Source organism: Mercenaria mercenaria, chromosome 2 (genome assembly GCF_021730395.1).
Source record: "Mercenaria mercenaria strain notata chromosome 2, MADL_Memer_1, whole genome shotgun sequence".
Classification (NCBI taxonomy): domain Eukaryota; kingdom Metazoa; phylum Mollusca; class Bivalvia; order Venerida; family Veneridae; genus Mercenaria; species Mercenaria mercenaria.
Window position 1 is genome coordinate 75,755,057 of NC_069362.1, and position 27,464 is coordinate 75,782,520.

General features: G+C 37.5%; 1 protein-coding gene and 1 long non-coding RNA gene across 2 annotated transcripts in view; both read left to right on the forward strand.

Annotated features, from left to right (window-relative positions):
• LOC123564349 (zinc transporter ZIP11-like) overlaps window positions 1-14,393 on the forward strand; it is a 61,468-nt gene extending 47,075 nt beyond the window's left edge. The window contains exon 10 of the mRNA XM_045357858.2: window positions 6,060-14,393. The gene's annotated coding sequence lies outside the window, so the exon portion shown is untranslated. The remainder of the gene's footprint in view (window positions 1-6,059) is intronic.
• Window positions 14,394-17,504: 3,111 nt separating this feature from the next.
• LOC128555228 (uncharacterized) lies at window positions 17,505-26,734 on the forward strand. The gene is made up of 2 exons (XR_008369899.1): window positions 17,505-17,598; window positions 17,756-26,734. It is a non-coding gene; the product is annotated as an uncharacterized LOC128555228 (long non-coding RNA).
• Window positions 26,735-27,464: the final 730 nt, after the last annotated feature.

The window sequence follows — 27,464 nt, forward strand, 5'->3', positions numbered from 1 at the left end:
GGGGTCTGAAATTTTACATAGACGTTTAGGAAAAAAAAAAAAAATCTTGCCTGAAACTGCAAGGCCTAGGCTTTTGATATTTGGTATGTTGCATTGCCTTGTGGTCCTCTACCAAAATTGTTCAAATTATGCCTCTGGGTTGAAAAGAGGCCCTCCCCTGGGGGTCCCAAATTTAACATAGACATATGGGGTGGGGAATCTTCTTTTCTGAAAGTTCAAGGCCTAGGCCTTTGATATTTGGTATGTAGCATTGCCTAGTGGATCTCTAACAAGATTGTTCAAATTATGCCCCTGTGGTGAAAAGAAGCCCTACCCTGGGGGTCACTTGTTATACGAGTTATATAGGAATAAATACTTAAAAAATTATCAGATCATATTTCCTAGGCTGTTTAATTATAATTACCTGATGACCCTAAGGGATTAGGGGTCACTTGACTATGACCTTGACCTATTGACCTACTTTCTTGTTTTTTAAGATACAGCCTTGAAATTTGGATGACATGTACAGTTTTGCACACCGATCTTAAAACTGACTTTCAGTGACCATGAATTTGACCTACTGACCTACTTTCTAATATTTTAGCATCAGTTTGCCATTTTAAACTTGTGGCTCATATTACTCAGGTGAGCGATTCAGGGTCATCATGACCCTCTTGTACTTAGAATTTCAGGTTAAAGTTTTGTTGCACTTTCACTCTATCTCAGTTATTATAATTATTGATTAAATTCGAACTTAAAACAATTGTTTCACATCACCACCCACATATCAAACAAGGCACCAATTTTTCATGAATTGTACTCCTGTCTTACCTTTTAGGTTAATTTTGATGCATTTTCAGTATTTGATTTGATTAAAACTTTTAAGTAGTTGTTCCACACCATCACCCACATCATAAAATATCCCTGTTTAACTTAAATTTTCAGGTTAATGTTTTGGAGCACTTTCTCTCTATCTATTTTTTCTACAAAATGGATTTGATTCATACTTAAAATAGTCATTTCATATTGTCACCCACATCATATGACACAAGGACCTTAACTCTTGCACCAATATTTCATGAATTATGCCCCTTTTTACTTAAAATTTCAATTTTTGATGAGCTTTCACTATTATCTTTGTTATTACATAATGAATTTGATTCAAACTTAAAATATTACTTAGCCCACCCACTTGGCTCAATAGGGAGAGTACAGATCTACGGATTGCAGGGTCGCGAGTTCAAGCCCTGGGGGATTTGATTAAAGACATTGTGTCTCAAGTCATTCGTCCTCCACCGCTGATTATGTGGAGAAGTTGGCAGTTACTTGTGGAGAACAGGTTTGTACTGGTACAGAATCCAGGAACACTGGTTAGGTTAACTGCCCGCCGTTACATTACTGAAATACTGTTGAAAAAAGGCGTTATACCCAAAACAAACAAATAAAATATTACTCCCACATCATTGTTCTTGTTATATGACACAAGGTATATAACTGGCTCAAATATTTTATGAATTATGCTCTCTTTGTTCAGGTTAAAGTTGTGATGCACTTTTGCTTTATTTCAGCTATTGATTTAAACTTGAAATAGTTGTTCCGCATTATTAGCCTAATGTCTATTACCGGTACTCTTTCAGAAATATTACCATTTTATTATGTACACTGACACAACAGACATATGCCTGAATATATTTTTTTCTACAAGAGGCATCACCTTGAAATGTTCAACACAAACACATCTCAATACTCTATTCCCATTGAGTTAATTTATGGTTTGTTGTGGGGGTTAAATGTGAACACAATGGGTATAGAGTATCGATATGTGTATATGTTGAACATTTCAAGATGATGCCTCTTGTAGAAAAAAATATATTCAGGCATATGTTTGTTGCGTTTTCATAATATCTCTTCAGTATAGTTAATGTTTTGATACACTTCTTTGACAGCTCTTGTTTCATAGACTAATAGCCTTTCAGTATCAAAAGTTGATTGCATATAGCTAGTGATTGAAGTGTATTAGGTGACCAGACGCCTTGAGACTGAAACTGAAAATATATGGTCCTCAAACTTTGGGTTTCATTTAAGAAATAATATATCCCAAACAGTGATTTGTCGATGAATAAAATCATTGTTTGGAGTTTAGATGTGAAGGAATTATATCACAAGGGCAAAGCATTCATGATATAATAATGCGCATCTTCACGACAAATAATGATTTTATTCACACACATATCACTGTTTGATATATATTATTTCGATTCTAACACATTACCAAGGATTATTATGTACGTCCTTGCCGATATCCATCAAAAATATGCCTGATTTTTGTTGATTTCTTTTCCAGCATGCTGCTATGCTGTCTCACGCCATGACGTAATAATTGTGACGTCAGAAAAATGAATTGTTGTAGGGTTAACGCACGTTTTTTTGTGTAACAACATCTGCAGAATCCCAAGGGATTGGTTAGTGCACGAGCCCGTAGGGCGAGTACACCAACACAGCCCGAGGGATTCTGCAGATGTTGTTTCACGAAACAAACGTGTGTTATCGCAATTCTTGCATAAAACACAACTAAAGTGCTGGAAATATCGAAAAAACAAGACTATTCAGCTGACATTAGCCGATCGAAGTCGGCCGTTTCAGGTTGTTATGGACACATGTTTTATTTATGCATTTGCAGGGCATACAGAAACAGTGCGTATTTTATAAATGTCGAACGGACATTCTTGTTGTGGTAATTTCTTTAATATTAAATATATGTAAAATAAGCATGACTCCCCCTTTTTCCAATATATCGGTAGGAACTTTAGCTTTAGAGGCTCGGAATTATGAGAAAAGGGCATACACGGCATCCTGTCTTTACACAATTTGCAGGTGAGGTGCCGACAGAACACAATTCTGCTTGGTTTACTGTTTAAATTAATAGTCTGTCCCTTACGCTTTTTAGCCCACCATCATCAGATGGTGGGCTATTCAAATCACTCTGCGTCCGTGGTCCGTCGTCCTTCCGTCATTCCGTCCGTCCTTCCGTTAACAATTTCTCGTTATCGCATCTCCTCAGAAACTACCAGGGGGATTTTGACCAAACTTTGTCAGAATGATGTATTGGTACCATAGTTGTGTCCCCCTGAAAATCAGACTGGTGCAACAATTTTTGAATTAGTTATGGCCCTTTGTTTATTTTTTTATAATTTACTTAGATTTATATAGGGAAAAAGTTTGAAAATCTTCTTGTCCAAAACCACAGAGCCTAGAGCTTTGATATTTGGTATGAAGCATCATTTAGTGGTCCTCTACCAAGATCATTCAAATTATTTCCCTGGGGTCTAATATGGCCCCGCCCCGGGGGTCACATGGTTTATATAGACTTATATAGGGAAAAAGTTTGAAAAACCTCTTGTTCAAAACCACAGGGCCTAGGGCTTTGATATTTTGTATGTGACACCATCTAGTGGTCTTCTACTAAGATTGTTCAAATTATTCCCCTAGGGTCAAATATGGCCTGCCCCGGGGGTCACATGGTTTACATAGACTTATATAGGGAAAAACCTTGAAAATCTTCTGGTCCAAACCACAAAGCCTAGGGCTTTGGCATTTGTAATGTAGCATCATCTAGTGGTTCTCTACCAGGTTTGTTCAAATTATCCCCCAAGGGTCAAATATGGCCCCGCCCTGGGGGTCACATGGTTCATATAGACTTGTATAGGGAAAAGCTTTTAAAATCTTCTTGTTAATAACGTACAACATTCAGATTTGGACGACATGTATGGTTCTGAGTGGCAAGATGAACCTTGATATGAGTTGACCTTGATTTTGACCTAGTGACCTACTTTTACATTTCTGTAGCTACAGCCTTCAAATTTGGACCACATGCATAGTTTTGTGCACTGAAAAAGACTTTGACCTTGACATTGACCTAGTGACCTACTTTCACATTTTTGAAGGTACAGGCTTCAAATTTGGACCACATGCATAGTTTCGTGTTCTGAAATGAAATTTGACCTTGATTTTGACCTAGTGACCTTCTTTCACATTTCTCAAGCTACAGCCTTCAAATTTGGACCATATGCATAGTTTTGTGTAGCGAAACAAACCTTGACCTTTACATTGATCTAGTGACCTACTTTCACATTTTTGAAGGTACAGGCTTCAAATTGGGACCACATGTATAGTTCTGTGTTCCGAAATAAAATTTGACCTTGATTTTGACCTAGTGACCTACTTTCACATTTCTCGAGCTACAGCCTTCAAATTTGGACAACTTGCATAGTTTTGTGTACCGAAATGAACTTTGACCTTAAGATTGACCTAGTGACCTACTTTCACATTTCTATAGCTACAGGCTTCAAATTTAGACCACATGCATAGGATTGTGTAACGAAACAAACTTTGACCTTGACATTGACCTAGTGACCTGCTTTCACATTTTTGAAGTTACAGGCTTTAAATTTGGACCACATGCATAGATTTGTTTTCTGAAGTGTAATTTGACCTTGATTTTGGCTAGTGACCAACTTTCACATTTCTCAAGCCGCAGCCTTCAAATTTGGACCACTTGCATAGTTTTGTGTACTGAAATAAACTTTGACCTTAAGATTGACCTAGTGACCTACTTTCAAATTTCTCAAACTACAGCCTTGAAACTTGATGCACATGCATAGTTTTGTGTACAAAGAACTTTGTCCTTGAAATTGATCTAGTGACCTACTTTCACATTTCTCAAGCTACAGCTTTCGAATTTGGACCACATGCACAGTGTTGTGTACAGAAATGAAATTTGACCTTGAGCTAGTCATTAAGTCTTGAAATTTGGAACACTCAAAAATGGCACATTGGTGGGCGCCAAGATCACTCTGTGATCTCTTGTTAAATTTAAATATTATCGTTTAATAGAAACTGGTATCGATACCTATATTCTTCATGTTGTTAAAAATGAAATCTCTAGGGCTATAACTAGAAAATTTTGCTTTGCACCCCACCCCATCGCGATCAAAGTTTGATAAACACAAAAATTTGAATTTTTCCAACATCGAGATAATCAACTTAGATTGGATTTATAAACTCAAACATGGTTGGTGAGATATACAAATAAATTGAAAAATATATAATAAATACCTTCTGTTCATCAAATGTTCATTAACTATGGAAAAATCCTTCAAACTTTACGCTTCGTCATGTTTATGCTTTACATTACACACCATCACTACATCAGTAGACTGCATAGATGTGTAAAGTAGACACAAACATTTTTTAAAAGTTTTAGTGTAAGATTTAAAGTTAGCATGTCAACTTTCTCAACTCAAATTAATTTGGAAAACGAAATTGTATTTTTGTAAGTGTTGTTTACCTGTTATTTTCAGGGATTAAATCGCGGCGTGTAAACTTACTTTGAGTCAAATACTCGTAATAATACAATAATAAGGAACGTCAATTCAGTCGCGTATCAAGAGAGGTAGCGCTTATTACAAGTTAAAGTAAAGTTAGGTTGAAAAATGATATTTTTAATAAAAATGCAGATGAAAAGATTTCATAAATCTCGGACCTTTCGACTTCGGCCAAAATTGATTCAGGATCCATAATTTGCTTACGTTGGACCCGCAACAGCATATTCAAAACGTTCACGAACAGCGCGTGTTCACGAGAATCTCCTTGTTTGTACACGTTTTTTTCCCTGTTTGTGCATGCCTGAAATCGGCAAAAAACAAAGGTTTTATGCAAGAATGAATAATAACACACAGTTTTCAGCCTTCTTTGTTTAATAGGAAAACAAATCGGGTCATGTTAGAATTTAGTATCATAAGGTCATTGTCAATATTGTTGTGACATAAAAACAATTTCTCAGTAGGAAAGCAGATCGTTCTCAAACTTGGTTGAATCATCACTTAATGTCAGTAAATATAGGTTCACACAACTATGAGGCATATAATGTTTATATAAACATCTCTTATCATTATGTGCTACCATAGACATGTCCACTTGGATCTTTCTGTATTGCCATGAGAAAATGTAATCCTGCTGTTATTAACATTTTGAAACTTTTCATGAATATGCAAGAGTAACATCTTAATGTTTATTTGCAGTTTCCTTGGAGAAGAAACTTTGACATTCCAGATTTCACTGTGACATTGACTGTGATGATTCAGAGAAGACCGTGCAACAGTTCAGGGATAACCCCAGTCTACACTGCCAAAATTTGTTGGTTATCTCATTCTTGAGTGACTGGAATAATTTCCAGGATTGTATTCAAGCATTTGATGCTTGCAGAGATACTTTTGCTTAATATCTGTATTTAAACAAGCAATTCTAATGAAACTGCTAGTATACTTGTGTTTACAGTGTATCAGAAACTCAACATGGCATTGAGCTCAAACAAGTCCAGCCTTTTATTTATAGATTATGATATTGATGTTATTTTTTTTTTGTTTATCAGAAAATCTTTGATGTTTTATTAACAAAATTTTGCATGTCCTTCATTTGTATTGATAATCTCTGTTTCTTTAATTTAGGGCTGTGGTTATTACTTTTTTATCATTTTGATTTATTTACATTTTGTTAATTTTTAATTTAGAATATTGTTAATTGATACATGCTTTATGTACATTTAATTATTAGGGATGATCCTAGTGTAACTGGATCAGTACAATGAATATTGTAGGATTAAGCTTGTGATTATTAGTCCCCTACAAGTGGAACACTGGAGGGGGCTATAGGAATGCCCTCCGTCCATTTGTCCATCTGTCTGTGTGTCCGCAAATCTGGATCCTGCAATCACTCAAAAAGTATTCAAGCTAGGTTCGTAAAACTTGGTGTGTGAATTGAGGGCAGTATGTAGATTATGCAGGTACATGACTTATGCTTGTAGGTCAAACGTCAAGGTCACTATTGAAGGTCAAATAAAAATTGTTTATGCTCCATAACTTATATGCATTGACGGATTATCTTTGTGCTACACAGAAGTTGCCCGTGATGAGACAGTTTGTCAACACATGATCTTTGCTTGTCAGTTAAAGGTTAAGGTCACTGTTCAAGGTCAAGCAAAAATTTGTGTCCACTCCATAAATTTTAATTGCATTGAAGGATTTTTATTAGTACACAGAAATGTTCCCCATGATTGGACTATGTGTCGCACACATGACCCATGGTTATTGGTTAAAGTTCAAGGTCACTATTGAAAGTTTTCCACCGGTATGGGACTTCTGTATTGCCACTGCAATACTCAGTCACTTGTTTTGTTTGAATATTCAGATTCTCTGATTTACTAAACATTTTAACAATAAAGATTCTCTTGAAAAACTTACAGAAATATTTATTGTAATAACTGGTTTCAGAGTATGATATACTGGTGTGAGAACATCCTTAAAAATGCTATGTTTTTAAATGATGTTTTTAATGATGAGTTTTTTTCACTTAACAGAAACAGCACCGCTTTTTATACGCCCAAAGGGACATATTATGTTATGGTCCCAGTGTCCATCCGTCCATTAGCAATTTCCTGCCCGCTCTGTAACTCTTGAACCCCTTGAAGGATTTTAAAGAAACTTGACACAAATGTTCACCACACCGAGATGACGTGCAGAGCGCATGTTTTGGATGTCTCAATTCAAGGTCAAGGTCACACTTAGGAGTCAAAGGTCATATGAGTGTGTTTTGTGTCCGCTCTGTAACTCTTGAAGTGCTCGAAGGATTTCAAAGAAAATTGGCACAAATGTTCACCACACTGAGACGACGTGCACAGTGCATGTTTTGGATGTCTCATTTCAAGGTCAAGGTCACACTTAGGGGTCAAAGGTTATATGAGTGTGTTTCATGTCCGCTCTGTAACTCTTGAACTGCTTGAAGGATTTCAAAGAAACTTGGCACAAATGTTCACCACACAGAGACGACATGCAGAGCTCTTGTTTTGGATGACTAACTTCAAGGTCAAGGTCACACTTAAGAGTTTAAGGTCATATGTGACTTTGATGTTTCTGCTCTGTAACTCTTGAACTGCTTGAAGGATTTCAAAGAAACTTGGCACAAATGTTCACCACACTCAGGCAACATGCAGAGCACAAGTTTTGGATGACTCACTTCAAGGTCAAGGTCACACTTAGGGGTCAAAGGTCATATATGACTTTGCTTTGTATATATTGCTATGCATTGCAGTGCTCTTGTTATGTCTCCCCCAGGAGACATATTGTTTTTGCCCTGTCCGTCCGTCCGTCCGTCACACTTCATTTCCGAGCAAAAACTGGAGAACCAATTGACCTAGAACCTTCAAACTTCATGGGGTTATAGGGCTGCTGGAGTAGACGACCCCTATTGTTTTTGGGGTCACTCCATCAAAGGTCAAGGTCACAGGGGCCTGAACATTGAAAACCATTTCCGATCAATAACTAGAGAACCACTTGACCCAGAATGTTGAAACTTCATAGGATGATTGGTCATGAAGATTAGATGACCCCTATTGATTTTGGGATCACTCCATCAAAGGTCAAGGTCACAGGGGCCTGAACATTGAAAACCATTTCCGATCAATAACTAGAGAACCACTTGACCCAGAATGTTGAAACTTCATAGGATGATTGGTCATGAAGAGGAGATGACCCCTATTGATTTTGGGGTCACTCCGTCAAAGGTCAAGGTCACAGGGGCCTGAACATTGAAAACCATTTCTGATCAATAACTAGAGAACCACTTGACCCAGAATGTTGAAACTTCATAGGATGATTGTACATGCAAAGTAGATGACCCCTATCTATTTTGGGGTCACTCCATTAAAGGTCAAGGTCACAGGGGCCTGAACATTGAAAACCATTTCCGGTCAGTAACTTGAGAACCACTTGACCCAGAATGTTGAAACTTAATAGGATGATTGGTCATAAAGAGTAGATGACCCCTAACGATTTTGGGGTCACTCTGTGAAAGGTCAAGGTCACAGGGGCCCGAACATTGAAAACCATTTCCGGTCAGTAACTTGAGAACCACTTGACCCAGAATGATGAAACTTCGTAGCATGATTGGTCATGCAGAGTAGATGAACCCTAACGATTTTAGGGTCACTCTGTTAAAGGTCAAGGCCACAGGGGCCTGAACATGGAAACCATTTCCAATCAATAACTTGAGAACCTCTCGACCCAGAATGTTGAAACTTCATAGGATGATTGTTCATGCAGAGTAAATGACCCTTATTGTTTTTCGGGTCACTCCGTTAAAGGTCAAGGTCACAGGGGCCTGAACATTGATAACCAGTTCTCATCAATAACTTGAGAACCACTTGACCCAGAATGTTGAAACTTCATAGGATGATTGAACATGCAGAGTAGATGACCCCTATTGATTTTGGGGTCAGTCTATTAAAGGTCAAGGTCACAGTGGCCTGTTCATGTAAAATCATATTTTGGAAATAACTTGAGAACCACTTGACTTACAATGTTGAAACTTAATAGAATGATTGGACATGCAGAGTAGATGACCCCTATTTATTTTGAGGTCACTTGATCAAAGGTCAAGGTCACAGGAGCCTGAACAGTGACTTGAGAACCACTAGGCCACGATAGTTGAAATTTAGCGGGATGACTGGACATGCCAAGTAGATGATCCCTATTGCAGCCAACCATCATTGTCTCTTTGACTTTCGCTCCTGACCCCTATTGACTTCTTGCCTATAGGACTTTGCATTGGGGGAGACATGCGCTTTTTTACAAAAGCATTTTCTAGTTTTTATTTGGCAAATCCCTTTTTGTTCTCTTACAATAATGTTTTTTTTAATTACTTCCCTTTTTTGTTACTATATATACCTTATTTTGAAACTTTTTATTATTGGCTGTAGGGAAAAACCGAGACCACTTTTCTGTGGTACAACATGGATGATACATCCAATTTTTAGATGTATTTTGACATAACTTTATCTGGTAAGAATTGTTTGTGGACTTAGAATTTTTTTTTTGGAATTTCTTCTTTTTGTTGTTCCTGTCCTTTGGGCTTCAACTGTCATGTTCTTTAAATTTTGCTACCATCCTGTAATGTAACCCTTCGGGCGGCGCTCTTGTTTGCCAGTATTTTAGACCTTACATGAAACACATTTCTTAAATTTGGCACATTGAGACAATTATCTTGTAAATGTCATAAAGAAATTAAAATTTAAAAAATATCTAAGCAATATTACAGTTAACCAAGTTAAATGCCCACGATTTGACTATGTGTTGCGCATAATATGGTTGTCAGTCAGAGGTCAGGGTCACTACTGAAGGTCAAGTAAAATTGTTTCCGCTCCATAACTTTTATGTGCATTGATGGATTATCTTTAGTACTGTACACAAATGTTCCCCATGATGAGATGATGTTCATGATCTATGCTTGTAGGTCAAGGTCACTATTGAAATTTAAGTAAACATAGTTTTTGTTTCTTAGCTCCTAAATGCCTTGAATCATTTTAGTCCACTACAGATGGAACACTGGAGGGGACTAAAAGGAATGCCCTCCATTCATCTGTCTTTTCATCCATCCACCTGACCATCTGCAAATCTGGATCCTGTGATTACTCAAACAGTATTAAGTATCTGATGGCTTCAGCCCTTACCCTGCTAAATTTCTATAATGAACTTGTCCATCTTCCAATATGGACAGTACCATTAACTGTTAAAAGAGGTGCTTACCAAAAAGATAATGAAGGAATGGCGGACAGTGCAGATCATGATCAGACTGCACGGATTTGCAGGCAGATCATGATCTACACTGGTCGCAAAGGTAGAATCAGTTGTTTTCAGCATGGTAAGGGTTAAGCAACATGTCAGCTAACTCCCCAATTTGACAGTTTTTTATTTTCACCTGCCTTAAACAGCCACAATGTGTCGGTCCTTGGCTGAGTGTTTAAAAACAAATTTGACTGGAACTCAGTTTATCTGTAATTTTATCATGTTATAAGTAATAGAGCTTTTAAAATATGTGTATAATTTCAAAACTGTTGAAGTGATTTCAAAATACTGACAAAAACAAGTATTCAATTTGTTTAATAAATTCAATATAAAAGCCATTCCTGTAATGTTTATATCATGGGCATGAAGTTTTGTGATTTTGCCCTTAAGTTCACCTATGGATGATTTTAGTGATACGCTTTTTAGCTCAGAAGTGACAAGGTGAGCTATTGTGACCGCTTGATGTCCGTTGTCTGTCGTCAGTCTTCCGTCGTGCGTCAACAATTTCTAAAAAAATCTTCTTCTTGAAAAACACTGGGCAGAATTACACCAAACGTCACAGGAATGATCCTTGGATGGCCCCCTTTCAAAATTTTTCAAAGAATTGAATTCCATACAGAACTCTGGTTGCCATGGCAACCGAAAGGAAAAGCTTTAAAAATCTTCTTGTCCAAAACCACAGGGCCTAGGGCTTTGATATCCGGTTTGTAGCATGATCTAGTGGTCCTCTACCAAAATTGTTCAAATTATCCCCCAAGGGTCAAATATGGCCCAGCCCCGGGGGATCACATGGTTTATATACTTGTATAGGGAAAACTTCGAAAATCTTCTTGTACAAAACCACATGGCCTAGGGCTTTGATATTTGATATGTAGCATCATCTAGTGGTCCGCTACCAAGATTGTTCAAATTATCCCCCTAGGGTCAAATGTGGCCCCGCCCCAGGGGTCCAAAGTTTTACATAGACTTATATAGGAAAAATAGTTTAAAAAACTTCTTGAAACCACAACACTTAGACCTTTGATTTGTTGCATTGTCTTATGGTCCTCAACCAAAATTGTTCAAATTGTACCCCTTGGGTGAAAAGAGGCCCTGCCCTGGGGTCCCAAGTTTTATATAGACTTATATAGGAAAAAGGTTTAAAAATCTTCTTGTCTGAAACCATACGACCTAGGCTTTTGATATTTGGTATGATGCATTGTCTTGTAGTCCTCTACCAAAATTATTAAAATTATGCCCCTGGGTTAAAAGAGGCACCGCCCTGGGGTCACTTAGTTATTATATGAGTTATATATGAAAAATACTTAAAAAAATCATCTGATCCTATTTCCAAGACTGTTTAATTATAATTACCTGATGACCCCAAGTAATATGATATCACTTGACTGTGACCTTGACCTACTGACCTACTTTTCTGTTTTTAGCTCACTTGAGCACAAAGTGCTCAAGGTGAGCTTTTGTGATCGCCCTGTGTCCGTCGTCAGTCATCTGTCGTCGTCAACAATTTGACTATTAACACTCTAGAGGTCACAATTTTGGCCTAATCTTAATGAAACTTGGTCAGAATGTTACCCTCAATAAAATCTTGGACAAGTTGGATATTGGGTCATCTGGGGTCAAAAACTAGGTCACCAGGTCAGATCAAAGGAAAAGCTTGTTAACACTCTAGAGGTCACAATTTTGGCCCAATCTTAATGAAACTTGGTCAGAATGTTACCCTTAATAAAATCCTGGATGAGTTTGATATTGGGTCATTTAGGGTCAGAAACTAGGTCACCAGGTCAAATCAAAGGAAAAGCTTGTTAACACTCTAGAAGTCACAATTTCAGCCCAGTCTTAATGAAACTTGGTCAGAATGTTACCCTTAATGAAATCTTGGACGAGTTCGATGTTGGGTCATCTGGGGCCAAAAACTAGGTCACCAGGTCAAATCAAAGAAAAAGATTGTTAACACTCTAGAGGTCACAATTTTGGCCCAATTTTAATGAAACTTGGTCAGAATGTTACTCTCAATAAAATCTTAGACGAGTTTGATATTGGGTCATCCGGGGTCAAAAACTAGGACACCAGGTCAAATTATAGGAAAAGCTTGTTAACACTGTAGAGGCCACATTTATTACTATATCTTCATGAAACTCATCCAGAATGTTAATCCTGATGATCTCGAGGTCCAGTTTGAACCTGGGTCATGTAGGATCAAAAACTAGGTCACCAGGTCAAATCATAGGAAAAGCTAGTTAACACTTTAGATGCCACATTTATAACCCTATCTTAATGAAACTTGTTCAGAATCTTAATCTTGATGATCTATAGGTCAAGTTCGAATCTGGGTCAGGTAGGGTCAAAAACAAGGTCACTAGGTCAAATAAAAGGAAAAGCTAGTTAACACTGTAGAGGCCACATTTATGACCATATCTTAATGAAACTTGTTCAGAATGGTAATCTTCATGATCTATAGGTCAAGTTCGAATCTGGGTCAGGTAGGGTCAGAAACTAGGTCACTAGGTCAAATCAAAGGAAAAGCTTATTAACACTCTAGAGGCCACATTTATGAATATATCTTCATGAAACTTAGTCAGAATATTAATCTTGATGATCTTTAGGTCAAGTTCGAATCTGGGCCATGTGGGGTCAAAAAACAAGGTCACCAGGTCAAATCAAAGGAAAAGCTAGTTAACACTTTAGAAGCCACATTTATGACCATAATCTTAATGAAACTTGGTCAGAATGTTAATCTTGATGATCTTTAGGTCAATAGGTCAGGTGAGCGATACAGGGCCTTCATGGCCCTCTTGTTTAATATACAGCCTTGAAATTTTGATGTCATGCACAGTTTTGCACACAAATTGTAAAACTGAACTTCATTGACCATGAATGTGACCTACTGACTTTCTTAATATTTTATCATCAGTTTGACATTTGAAACATGTAGCTCATATTACTCAGGTGAGCGATCCAGGGTCATCATGACCCTCTTGTTTAAGTTTACCCTTGGATGATTCTAATGATGTCCATCCTCAAGTTGACTCTGTGTTTAGTGTAATTTATTTTCCTTCCTCAAGTGGACTCTGTGTTTAGTGTAATGTATTTTCCTGCCTCAAGTGGACTCTGTGTTTAGTGTAATGTATTTTCCTTCCTCAAGTGGACTCTGTGTTTAGTGTAATGTATTTTCCTGCCTCAAATGGACTCTGTGTTTAGTGTAATGTATTTTCCTGCCTCAAGTGGACTCTGTGTTTAGTGTAATGTATTTTCCTGCCTCAAGTGGACTCTGTGTTTAGTGTAATGTATTTTCCTGCCTCAAGTTGACTCTGTGTTTAGTGTAATGTATTTGCTGTGTAGTTTGTTAGCTAGAGATATTGGTCTGTGATTATTATATTTTTGTCTGGACATATTGATTGTAGACTCATGAACTGTAAATTCTGTCTTCATGGAATTGATATCTTTAGTTCATTTTAGTTATTTTGGAACATTTTGACATGTTTTTTATGCAAGAATTAGTTTTCTTTATGCACTAATTTATTTTTAGCTTGTAAAAGAGCCATATTTCTTGGAAGTATGATGAAAGATCTGCTAAAGGGAGAATTGACCTCAAACAGTTTGCATGACTGCAGATTATCAACTTTTTGTAACAGGATAGCTTTTACGTGATAATTATTGTACAACAGAAGTCTTTAAGGTTAGTTTAGATACTGTTTTTCAAGTTTTTTTTGGCTAAATAGATTTTATTTGGAAAAATGATGACTTGTCTTATTTTATTTCTGTAAGAAAGTGCAATTGAAGGGAAGTATTACTTCATTAAGGATGTTTATTTAGGTTTAATGATGTTCTTCCTGGTACCGTCTTGTAAAACAATTTCATTCAGATTTGTTGTTCTTATATCAGGAAGTGACATTTATGGCAAACGTGAGCAGAATGATTTTGGAATAGTCTAAGAAAACTATCTTATATTGTAAGCAGTAGTATTTGGAGTCGTTCCACTTTTATCATCCCCCGACGAAAGTCAGAGGGATATAGTTGTTGCGTTGTCCGTCCGTCCGAGCTCACATTTGCATACTTAGGTGGCTATAGGAACAATAGGTAACTGTACTTTTTATACGCCCGTTTGAAAAACGGGACGTATTATGGGAACGCCCCTGGCGGGCGGATGGGCGGTTGGGCGGGCGGGCGGGCGGGCGGCGTCCAGAGACCTTGTCCGGAGCATATCTTCTACATGCATGGAGGGATTTTGATGAAACTTGGCACAGTTGTTCACCATCATGAGACGGAGTGTCATGCGCAAGAACCAGGTCCCTAGGTCTAAGGTCAAGGTCACACTTAGAGGTCAAAGGTCAAATTCAAGAATGACTTTGTCCGGAGCATATCTTCTTCATGTATGGAGGGATTTTGATGAAAGTTGGCACAATTGTTCATCATCATGAGACGGAGTGTCATGCGCAAAAACCAGGTCCCTAGGTCTAAGGTCAAGGTCACACTTAGAGGTCAAAGGATACAAGAATGAAAAATTCAAGAATGACTTTGTCCGGAGCATATCTTCTTCATGCATGGAAGGATTTTGATGTAGCTTGGCACAGTTGTTCACCATAATGAGAGGGAGTGTCATGCGCAAGAACCAGGTTCCTAGGTCTAAGGTCAAGGTCACACTTAGAGGTCAAAGGATACAAGAATGAAAACTTTGTCCGGAGCATATCTTCTTCATGCATGAAAGGACTTTGATGTAGCTTGGCAAAATTGTTCACCATCATGAGACGGAGTGTCATGCGCAAGAACCAGGTCCCTAGGGGTAAGGTCAAGGTCACACTTAGAGGTCAAAGGATACAAGAATGAAAACTTTGTCCGGAGCATTTCTTCTTCATGCATTGAGGGATTTTGATACAACTTGGCACAAATGTTCACAAGCATGAGACGGAGTGTCATGCGCAAGAACCAGGTCCCTCGGTCTAAGGTCAAGGTCACACTTAAAGGTCAAAGGTCAGATACAAGAATGACTTTGTCTGGAGCATTTCTTCTTCATGCATGGAGGGATTTTGATGTAACTTGGCACAATTGTACACCATCATGAGACGGAGTGTCATGCACTGGTCCCTTCTTTTGAATTACTTCCCTTTGCTGTTACTATAAATAGCTTATATTGTAACTTTTTCATTACAAGTCGTAGGGAAAAATCGAGACCACTTTTCTGTAGTACAACATGCATGTTACATCCAATTCTGGGGTGTATTTTGAGCTATCTCTACCTGGTAAGGATTTTTGTGTGGACTTGTAATTTTTTTTTTTTCGATTTTTTTTTTTTTTTTTTTTCTTCTCTTTAAAGATTAACTTCCCTTAGTTGTTACTATAAATAACTTACATTGTAACTTTTTTATAATTGACCGTAGGGAAAAAACCAAGACCACTTTTCTGTGGTACAACATTGATGTTACTTTCAAATTTTGGGTGTATTTTAAGGTATCTCTACCTGGTAAGGATTTTTTTTTGTGGACTTAGAAAAATAAAAGAATTACAATAATTTCTAAAAAAAAACAACATTGTAAACAACTAGAAAATTAAAATTCCATTTGCAAATACAGGTGCTAGTGTAAACAAATTTGCTGTGACGGGCGTATATTGTGACATTCTGCACCCTTGTTCTTTGATGTCATTCATTCCGTAATGCTTTTATTTGGCTATTTTTCTCTTACATGGCTAAAAAAACAATAGAGAGAACAAAAGAGTAGCCACATAAGTATCCATATGTAGGAACGTCCGTCCTTCTGTCCGTCTTTCCGTCCGTCCTTCCGTCCGTCTATCTGGAGCCATATCTAGGAAATGGTTGGGAATATTTATTTAAAACTTCATATACATGTTCATCGCTATGAGTTCTTGCGGCCCGTCAAGTTTCAGATTGCCCAAGTAACACCAGAGTTATGGCCCTTAGAAGTTTCTAGTGTTAACTTTATAGGGTACTATAAATATGACAATTTCTGCATCATAACTTTTGATATATTTGACCTAGAACTATGAAACTGAAACAGAATTTAGACCACCATAATGTGGTTGTGTACACACAATTTCGTACGGATTTATTTGTAAATTAAGAGTTATTGTCTTTTAATTGTATATAAATCCACATATTTGTACATAACAAACTTACCACATGGTAGAATTTCATTAAATTTCTTTCATTCTTTTCCATGAACATTTATTGTAAACATGTGAAGTTTTGTACCCACACCTGGTCACCCCCTTACCTTGATCACACCCCTCCCCCTTCACCCTTTTACCATCTTTTTTTTTTTTTTTTTTTTTCATTTTTAATTTTCAATCAATATTTATAATCAACATGTGAAATTTTGTTTCCTCTCCCGTTCCCCTGCACCCCCACCCCCTAAAAAAATGAATATATACATATATCTCTCTATATATATATATACATATATATATTTCCATTCCTTTTTTTATGCCCCCGAAGGGAGGCATATAGTTTTTTAACCGTCTGTCGGTCTGTCAGTCTGTCAGTCTGTCAGTCTGTCTGCAATTTTCGTGTCCGGTCCATACCTTTGTCATCGATGGATGGATTTTCAAATAACTTGGCATGAATGTGTACCACAGTAAGACGACGTGTCGCGCGCAAGACCCAGGTCCGTAGCTCAAAGGTCAAGGTCACACTTAGACATTAAAGGATAGTGCATTGATGGGCGTGTCCGGTCCATATCTTTGTCATTGATGGATGGATTTTAAAATAACTTGGCATGAATGTGTACCACAGTAAGACGACGTGTCGCCGCAAGACCCAGGTCCGTAGCTCCAAGGTCAAGGTCACACTTAGACATTAAAGGATAGTGCATTGATGGGCGTGTCGGTCCTATCTTTGTCATCGATGGATGGATTTTCAAATAACTTGGCATGAATGTGTACCACAGTAAGACGACGTGTCGCGCGCAAGACCCAGGTCCGTAGCTCAAAGGTCAAGGTCACACTTAGACATTAAAGGATAGTGCATTGATGGGCGTGTCCGGTCCATATCTTTGTAAACCCATGGATGGATTTTCAAATAACTTGGCATGAATGTGTACCACAGTAAGACGACATGTTGGCGCAAGACCCAGGTCTGTAGCTCAAAGGTCAAGGTCACACTTAGACGTTAAAGGTCATTTTTCATGATAGTGCATTGATGGGCGTGTCCGGTCCATATCTTTGTCATTCATGCATGGATTTTAAAATAACTACGCATGAATGTGTGGCACAGTAAGACGACGTGTCGCGCGCAAGACCCAGCTCCGTAGGTCAAAGGTCCTAAACTCTAACATCGGCCATAACTACTCATTCAAAGTGCCATCGGGGGCATATGTCATCCTATGGAGACAGCTCTTGTTTTTTTAAATGTTCAATCCTTCAACATGTTAAGTTGTGACTGCACAAACCTGCCCTCAGCCATGTTCAAGATATCTTACCTGTGTTCTCTTAAGGACATCTGTTCTTTTAAGTTCAAATGTACATGTTAAACAGCAACACCTGGTGCCAAACCACTCAAAGACAATATTTCGTTAAAGTTTAACTTCAAGCTCACATTTCAGTTAACTGCATTTAATTTTAAAAGCTAAGCTTATAACAGTAAGCATATCCCATTCAAAATAAATTCTTTAGTCAGGATCAAAGTATCATACATTTATTATGTACTCTTTAATTAAACATTTGTTTTTTGTTAAATTGATTTTGACTAATGAAATTATTTGCTTCTTATTAACATCCTTAACTTTTTGCAGGATATATTGTTTTGCCATTCCTCACCACAAACCCTTTTGGCGGGGGATACCAATTCATCGAATTTGCTTGTTTAAAAAAAAAGCCCATTTTTTCTTCTATACTGGTTGGTAAGATAACCTTGACCCTAAATTGCAGTTTTTTTTGGCAATGTATTTTTCATCTGTGAAAATATTTTATGCCTTTGCACATCAAAACAAACTGAAGCTCATCACTTTCCTGGTGACACCTTAGAAAAAGGGAATAGTCTATTAAGAGGCCCAGAAAGGGTAGATAAAATTTGCACCTGAGTTATTTTCATCACAAATGTTGAAAATTATTACTGTTATCAAAACATGTTGACATTGGTTTCATGTAAGTTTGAACCATTTAATTAATTAAGTATTTGCTTCTTAGGTAACTTTTGACACTCAGTCTGGTAACTATGTTACATGTCAAAACAACAGTAAATCGTTGGTTAAATTTCATAGGTATCACATAAAACATGTCTGTGATTGTTTTGTACTACGCTGTGTTGGATGACTGCTTGCCTAATTGGAAGCACATATATTTTAGAAACCTGTAGTTGCCCTTACAAGACAGTTGTTTGCGTCGGGGAACCAGAAATGGAATCTCCCAGTCATTTTGACAGCAATTTTTTTGAACAAAAATTCCTGGTCAGTGAAAATCATTTAATATGTACTGATTTCGTCAAGATTTTCAGTTGTTGTAGAGTTTTGATAATTCTGATTGATGATGAACTTGATTTTAAGAGACAAAATGTTAAATCAATTTGATAACGAAACAACAAGGTAATCTATGTGGCAAAGTTATCTTGCCTACCGGTATAGGTAGAGACACAAGTCCAATATGGGGGTAAGGGATAGTAAACTTTGCAAAAACTGATTGATACCAGTGCAGAAAAAATCGTAAAAAAGTTCCATTTGGAGCAATGTAAGCATTTTCTGTCATTTATACAAAGAAATAAGTATCAGATTCAAGACACTAAAATCTTGAGACAATAATTGCCCAGATTGCTGATGTCAGTAGTTTTGTCCGATAGTCTGCCCATCGGTAGACACTTCAGTTTCTTATAAATAACTGGACAATGGTTTTGTCTGCAGTGGTCAAACTAAATAGGATGATTTTATCTGTGGTCTGTAGACTACCCCTGATTTTAATTGGATCAGTAGGTCAAAGTTGTAGTGACCTTCAGACCATTAAGTTTTCAGCTCTATAACTGAAACATTCTCAGACTGCAGTAATATTACTTACAATGTTTGCCTATTGTCAGTAGATGATTCCAGTCAGTTTCTAGGTCAGTAAGTTAAAGGTCCAGGTCAAACCATACTGAAAAAAATTCATTTCAATATTTGGAGAAGCCCCGGGTCGGGCTTGCAGTAGTCAAACTTCATAGGACTGCCTGAGGACTGTAGAGGATTCCTATGAATTTGGAGGTCAGAAGGTCAAAGTCTGTGTTACAGTGGCCTCCGGACTGAAAATGGGTCGCTCAAAAAAAACATAAAATATTTGGACTTACAATGGTCAAAACACACTGGATAATTGCCTGTGGGCAATAGATTAATCATATTGTTTTGGGGACCAGAGGCTGAAGGTCAAGGTCACATTGACCTTGTTACTAAAAACAGTATCTGCTCAGTTACTGGGGCAGGCTTGGGTCTACAGTGGACAAATTTGATAGGTTGATTGCCTGTTGTCAGCAGATGACCCCTAAAGTTTTGAGAGGATTGTACATCAAGGGTCACAGTCAACAAGACTTTGAGACTTCAGACAGTTCCTAATCAATAACTGAAGAATGCTTAGACCTACAGTTGTCTAACATTCAAAGACCATTGACTAGGGGCATATGTATTTTACAAACAGTTCTTAACTTAGAAAAAAAATAATGGCAGAAACACAGAATTAATCTGTTTCACAAAATAATGTAGTTCCATTAAGTTGTATCCTTTTCTTATCCTAATATTTATTTTGTTAAAGTGAAAGGTTTGAGTGTCTGTATGGATTGAAAAATTATTACAATGTTGGCAAAAGCTTTGATATGGCAGCAATGTAACTGTATAGTTGTAGCTGTTTTACCATTTAGAGTAAGGATAATGTATAATACAAAGTAGTTGAGTGTTAGCAGAGATATACCTTGTTCAAGGTGCTTTGGTGTGGGAGTCACTTACACTGATATTGTTCATGAAGAGGAAGTATTAAAAGCAATAAATGTTGCTGTATTAGCTTTATTGATGTTTCAGAAATGTAATTGATATTGAATGTTTCACAGATTGCTGTTTGTTTTAAGACAGAAAATAATTGCCATTGTAGGCAGACACATCGGAGAAGTTCTTTTAATTTCATATGTCACAATAATAACTCTGATATTGTCATTAGACAGCTCTTGTTGTTCACTCAGAAACACTTAGACTCAGCATGGTGTCATACAATACTCCTCTGCCTCATCCTTTGACAAACTGTAAAATAATTTTATATTGTAGATGTATAAAATGTCATGGTATGGCCCAAAAGGGCTGTTTGAGGCGATATAGATCTGTAATTTCAATTTTTGATGGTAAAAGTAGAATTTGTAAGTATACCTTTGGATTGAATTTACAGGTTGATGCTACAAAATCCACAATAAGTCCCCTGTTAATAGTGATGTTTTCACAGTATGGACCATTAAAAACACACTGTTAGATAGAATCAATAGATACATATTTATGCATGTATTTATGTGCCTGTTTTGAAAAGAAAAAAAAAACGGACGTATTATGTGATGGTGTGTGGGTCTGTCTGTCTGTCCATCTGCTTTCTGTCTGTCATATTTTGTGTCTGGAGCTTAAATCAGTAACAGTTCGAGGTATTGACTTTAAACTTGGCATATTGGTAGACGGCGATGAGAAGATGTGCAGAGCACATGAACCTGGTCAATAGGTCAAAGTCAAGGCCACAAATACAGCTCAAAAGCAAGGCTGCAAATGGAGGTCAGATGTCAAATTTAACCCTTGTATTTCGTGTCTGGAGCATAACTTAAGTACTATTCAAAGTATTGACTAAGTTAGCTTACTGGTAGGTGGTGGTAAGATGGTGTGCAGAGCACATGAATAGTAGGTCTAAGGTCAGGGTCACAGATGAAGGTCAAAGGTCAAATTTGACCTTCATATTCCTTGTGTAGAGCGTAATTTAATAACCATTAGGTATTGACCTCGATCGTGGCATATAGGCAGGTGGCAATGAGATGATGTGCAGAGTGCATGGACAGAGTCACAGCAAGGTCAAATTTGTCTGTTATATTTTGTGTCCAGAGCATAACTTGATAAGCATTCAAGGCATTTATTTCAAACTTGGCATAAAAGGTAGGTAGCAATGAGACGATGTGCATAGCACCTGAGCTTGATCTGTAGGTCTAAGGTCAAGGTCACAGATTGAGTTCAAATCTGTCCTTTGTATTTTGTGTACAGAGCTCAACTTTAAAACTATTCAAGATACTGACTTTTTACCTGGAATACAGTTTGGTGGTGATGTGTGATTTTGAGTAGTGCAGCAACAATTGTTTTTTGAAAAGCACTTATATATTGTATTTATATTATGTTTGAGCACATGAACTAGTTTGGTAGGTCATAGGTCATACAGCAAAGTCATATCAGTTCATCATATTTTTTGTCCAGAGCATAATTTCATAACCAGTGAAGGTATTAACGTTGAACTTGGCATGTAGGTAGATGGCAGTCAGACAATGTGCAGAGCGCATGAACTCGGTCTGTAAGTCAGTGGTCAAGGTCACAAATTGAATTAAAATCTGTCTGTTTTATTTTATGTCTGGAGCACAACTTTAAAACTATTCAAGATTATGACTTTAAACTTGCATTAAAGATGGATGATGATAAAGTGGTTTGAGGATTGCAACAATCCAGATTACCCACCCATCCCACTCATTAAACCTCCCACCACCCTCCTCTCTTCCCCCCACCCTCTCATTTACTTTCAGTTTCTTATGCCGTAATACTCCATCACCGTTGCCACGCAACCCCCACCCTCCAAATGCCACATTACATCCCTGCTCCCAAATACCCAGGAAAAAAATCTTTAAACCTGACTTCCTCCTTTGGGGTATATTTAAAGCAATGACATTGATTCACCTTCATCCATCCTAATTTGTTAATCATCATGTTTAAAAATAGATATCTGAGGTTAACTCTCTCAGTACAGTTAAAAATTAATATTTCTTATATACACACCTGTGACAGATATTTCTGGTATTTCATTGTTGATTTTGTCATGAAAAATTATTTATAAAGGTTTATTAAGATTAATGTCTTAGAAAAAGTTATTTCTGTATTCATAAAATATTTATTTTAAGGATTTCTGTATTTGTGGTTATTCAGTAGTTCTCATGTTAAAGTTATTATTTTCCACCATAAGGATTGTGCTTGCATTTATTTTAAGTAGCTCACTAGAGCTATTGTGATCATTCACCTTCCTTGGTATGACATATGTCAACCATTTTCTTCAAATCATCTCCTTTGAAGCCATTAAGTGAAAGTTATGAAACTGTCCGTAAATGTTCATTGGATGGTCCTCTTCCAAAATTCAACAGCTCTGTTTAGCTGCACAAAGTTTAAAATAGAAACATTTTTGAACAGTACTTTTAGCTCGGCTATATGAAGTATCTGGAGAGCTATCCTACTCACCCCGGCGTCGGGCCCCATGTGGTTCTGGGACGATCTGTGTATGAAAAGAATTGGAACCACTGCCTTACCCTTGCATGATTGTAAGAGGCGACTAATAGGGTCTTAACACTTGGTTTTGCTGTAACTCTGTGATTCCAGCAGGTATACAAATTTTGATTCCATACCTCATGTTTTTATTTCGATGTAAATGAGATGTGAAACCAAAATTTGTAGTCCTGTTTGGCGCGATATAACCTATACTGTGTTGGTGTGCCGTAAAACCAAAATAAATAAATAAATAAATACACCCCGGCGTCGGCGTCTTTCCGCAACCCCACCTTGGTTAAAGTTGTTTTTACACTTTCTCTTTTTTTCTCCTTATCTTTGTAATTACATGATGGATTTGCTTTAAACTTAAAATAGTTATTCCTCATCATCACCCACATCATATGGCACAAGAAATACAGACTGACATGATCGCCAACATGTCCATGTGGTGAAGAAGATCAGATTGGTGAGCATATACTTCAGAGATGTAAAAGGCATGAACAGGAGCGAGCTGCGACTTGGCCGATAGATACCTCAATCCACCAGAAATTGTATGGAGGCATTGAGGATCTGCGGCAAACCACAAGTTTCATCGAGGCTACTGGTCTGACAGTGTAGTTGCGAACGATAAGAAGAAGAAGAATATGGCACAAGGGCCATAACTCTCACACCAATATTTCATGAATTATCCCCCTTTTTACTTAGAATTTCAGGTTAAAGTTTTGATGTACCTTCACTCTATCTCAGTTATTCCTAAATGGATTTGATTCAAACTGAAAGTAGTTGTTCTACATCATCTCCCACATCATATGACACAAGGCCCATAACTCTGGTACCAATATTTAATGAATTATCTCCCCTTTTACTTAAAATTTCAGGTTAAAGTTTTGATGCGCTTTCACTATATCTCAGTTATTACTAACTGGATTTGATTCAAACTTAAAATGGTTGTTCAACATCATCACTCACATTATATGACACAAGGGCCATAACTCTTGCACCAATATTTCATGAATTATGCCCCCTTTTTACTTAGAATTTCAGGTTAAAGTTCTGATACACTTGCACTCTATCTCAGTTATTACTAAATGGATTTTATTCAAACTTAAAATAGTTGTTCCACCTTATCACCCACATCATATGACACAAGGTGCATAACTCTGGCACCAATTTTTCATGAATATGCCCCCTTTTACTTAGAATTTAAGGTTAATTTTGATGCATTTTCAGCATATCTCAGTCATTATGAAATGGATTTGATTCAAACTTGAAGTAGTTGTTCCACATCATCACCTTCATCATACGACACAAGGTGCATAACTCTTGCACCAGTATTCTATGAATTATGCCCCCTTTTTGCTTAGAATTATACTTATGTAGTGTTTTGATACACTTTATCTTTACCTCTCTTATTACTTAATATTTTGGCACAGACTCAAGCTATTGTGCAATATCTTCATCCACCATTGGAGTCATTAAACACTCCAGTGACAGCTCCAGTTTCCTCAGATGAGCCCAGTTTCACTATCCAGCATCGAAATAGTCAGGCGCGCTGTCTCCTGTGACAGCTCTTGTTTTCTAAACCACTTGTTTGACTTGGACATAATTTCACAGAAACATTGCTTGGATAGTATTCAGATTAATCTGATGCGTGAGAAAACATGACTGCCAGTGATTGTGGTCTCTATTCCCAATATGTTTAGAGGAAATGTAAACAAATTTCTCATGAACTGCTGACCAGAGGATCCTTTGGTTACACCCTATAATGATTGTTCAGATTTGTAAAAATTATGGCCTTATATGAACTTTAAAAGTATTTTTGTCAAAAACTGCTTTCCATGACCATTTTACCAAGATTTTTTATACCCCCACAAAACGAAGTTTGTGGGGGGATATATAGGAGTGAGCTTGGCGGTCGGTCGGTCCGTTGGCTTTTGTAGTTTCCGGATGATAACTCCTGAAAGGCTTGACTATTTAAATAATTTTTGGTACACAGGCGTAACATTAGAAAATACAGGTCAAGTTCGAATTTGGGGTCAATAGGTCAAAGGTCAAGGTCACAGTGACCCTGTACAGTTAAACGGTTTCCGGATGACAACTTGAGAACGCTTGGGCCTATGATCATATATTTGGTACACAGATGTAACATCATGAAATACAGGTCAAGTTTGACTTTGGGGTCTGTAGGTCAAAGGTCAAGGTCACAGTGACTCGGAACAATTAAATGGTTTCCGGATGGTAAGTTGAGAACACTTGGGCCTAGGATCATAATTTTGGTACACAGATGTAACATCATGAAATACAGGTCAAGTTCGACTTTGAGGTTTGTAGGTCAAAGGTCAAGGTCACAGTGACTCGGAACAGTTAAACGGTTTCAAGATGATAACTTGAGAACGCTTGGGTCTAGGATCTAAAATTTTTGTACACAGATGTAACATGATTAAATACAGGTCATGTTCAACTTTGAGGTTAGTAGGTCAAAGGTCAAGGTCACAATAACATGAAACAGTTAAACAGTTTCCAGATGATAACTTGAGAACGTTTGGGCCTAGGAACATGAAAATTGATAGCGAGGTTGGTTATGACCAGCAGATGACCCCTAATGATTTTGAGGTCAGCAGGTCACTGGTCAAGGTCACAGTGACCCGGAACACATAAACGGTTTTTGGACAACAACTTCACAACGCTTGGGACTAGGATAACGAAATTTAATAGGGAGGTTGGTCATGACCAGCAGATGACCAATAATTATTTTTGGTTCCGAAGGTCAAAGGTCATTTAAACCTTTTTCGGACAATAACTTGAGAACACTTGGGCCGAGGATCATGAAACTTTATAGGGAGGTTGATCATGACCAGCAGATGACCTCTATTGATTTTACGGTCAGTAGGTCCAAGGTCAAGCAAGTTCAGCTTTGACATTGGCCTAGTTCTGTGACAAGGCCATATCGTTGGGGTATAATTTGTCACTCCTGTGACAACTCTAGTTTTAGTCTATTCTGATTTGTTTAAGAGAAAGCCACCAGAGGTTGTGGTCACTTTTCTAAATCTTTATACACTGTATGTGCAGGCCAGCTTAAGTAAGTTGTCCGGAATGCTTACTGAATGACTCGATCACAATTGCTACCTGTTAGAGCTGAGAAGCTCAGGTGAGCAGTCAAGGTCATTATGGCCATCTTGTTTGAATAAATTCTTTTCTTTCAGCAGTATATGGTTGTGACAATTATTATCTGGGCAGTTTTAGTGGACAAGTATTCTCAACTCATATTAAGTCCATTTAAACTGATCCAGATGCCACATTAATCTTTTATGTTATATGTTGATAATTAAGTGATTTGATAATGGCCCTGTTATTTGTCAGAGGGTAGTCGTATTGGCCTGAGGCCGAAGGCCAAGGGCTAATACGACTGTCCCAAAGACAAATAACAGGGCCAATATAAAATCACTTATTTATTGACAATTTTATGAAATAACTACATGTACTTAAAGGATTCAAAATTTAAACACTCAGTTTATTAATTGTAACAAAGAACAGCTCTAAAAATACACAACATATTTTAGCCATTTTTTAGAAATGTTAAGTTAAGTAATCAAAATATATATCACAGTGCATTTTGAAAATAAACCGATGTTTCTGTTTTACTTTGTCCATGTATTTAAGTGCTAATACAAACAGAATGTCTGTTGTGATTCCTGTATGTGTGAATAATTTTGAGAGATATATGCCTTGACATAATCAGCAATAGCTGGAACTTATCTATTTATTATGCCCCCCTTCAAAGAAAGAGGGGTATATTGTTTTGCAGATGTCTGTCGGTATGTAGACCAATCCGTTTCCGGATGATAACTCAAGAATGCTTGGGCTTAGGATCATGAAAGCTGATAGGGAGATTGGTCATGACCAGCAGATGACCCCTATTGATTTTGAGGTCAATAGATGAAAGGTCAAGGTCACAGTGACCCAGAAAAGTGAAACGGTTTCCTGATGATAACTCAAGAACGTTTGGGCCTAGGATCATGAAACTTGAAAGGGAGGTTGTTCTTGACCAGCAAATGACCCCTATTGATTTTGAGGTCAATAGGTCAAAGTCACAGTGACCCAGAACAGTGAAACGGTTTCCGGATGGTAACTTGAGAACGCTTGGGCCTAGGATCATGAAAATTGATAGGGAGGTTGATCATGACCAGTAGATGACCCCTATTGATTTTGAGATCAGTAGGTCAAAGATGAAGGTCACAGTGGCCTGGAACAGTTAAACCGATTCCAAACGATAACTTGAGAACGCTTGGGCCTAGGATCATGAAAGTTGATGAAAGGTTGATCATGACCAGCATATGACCCCTATTGATTTTGAGGTCAGAGGTCAAGG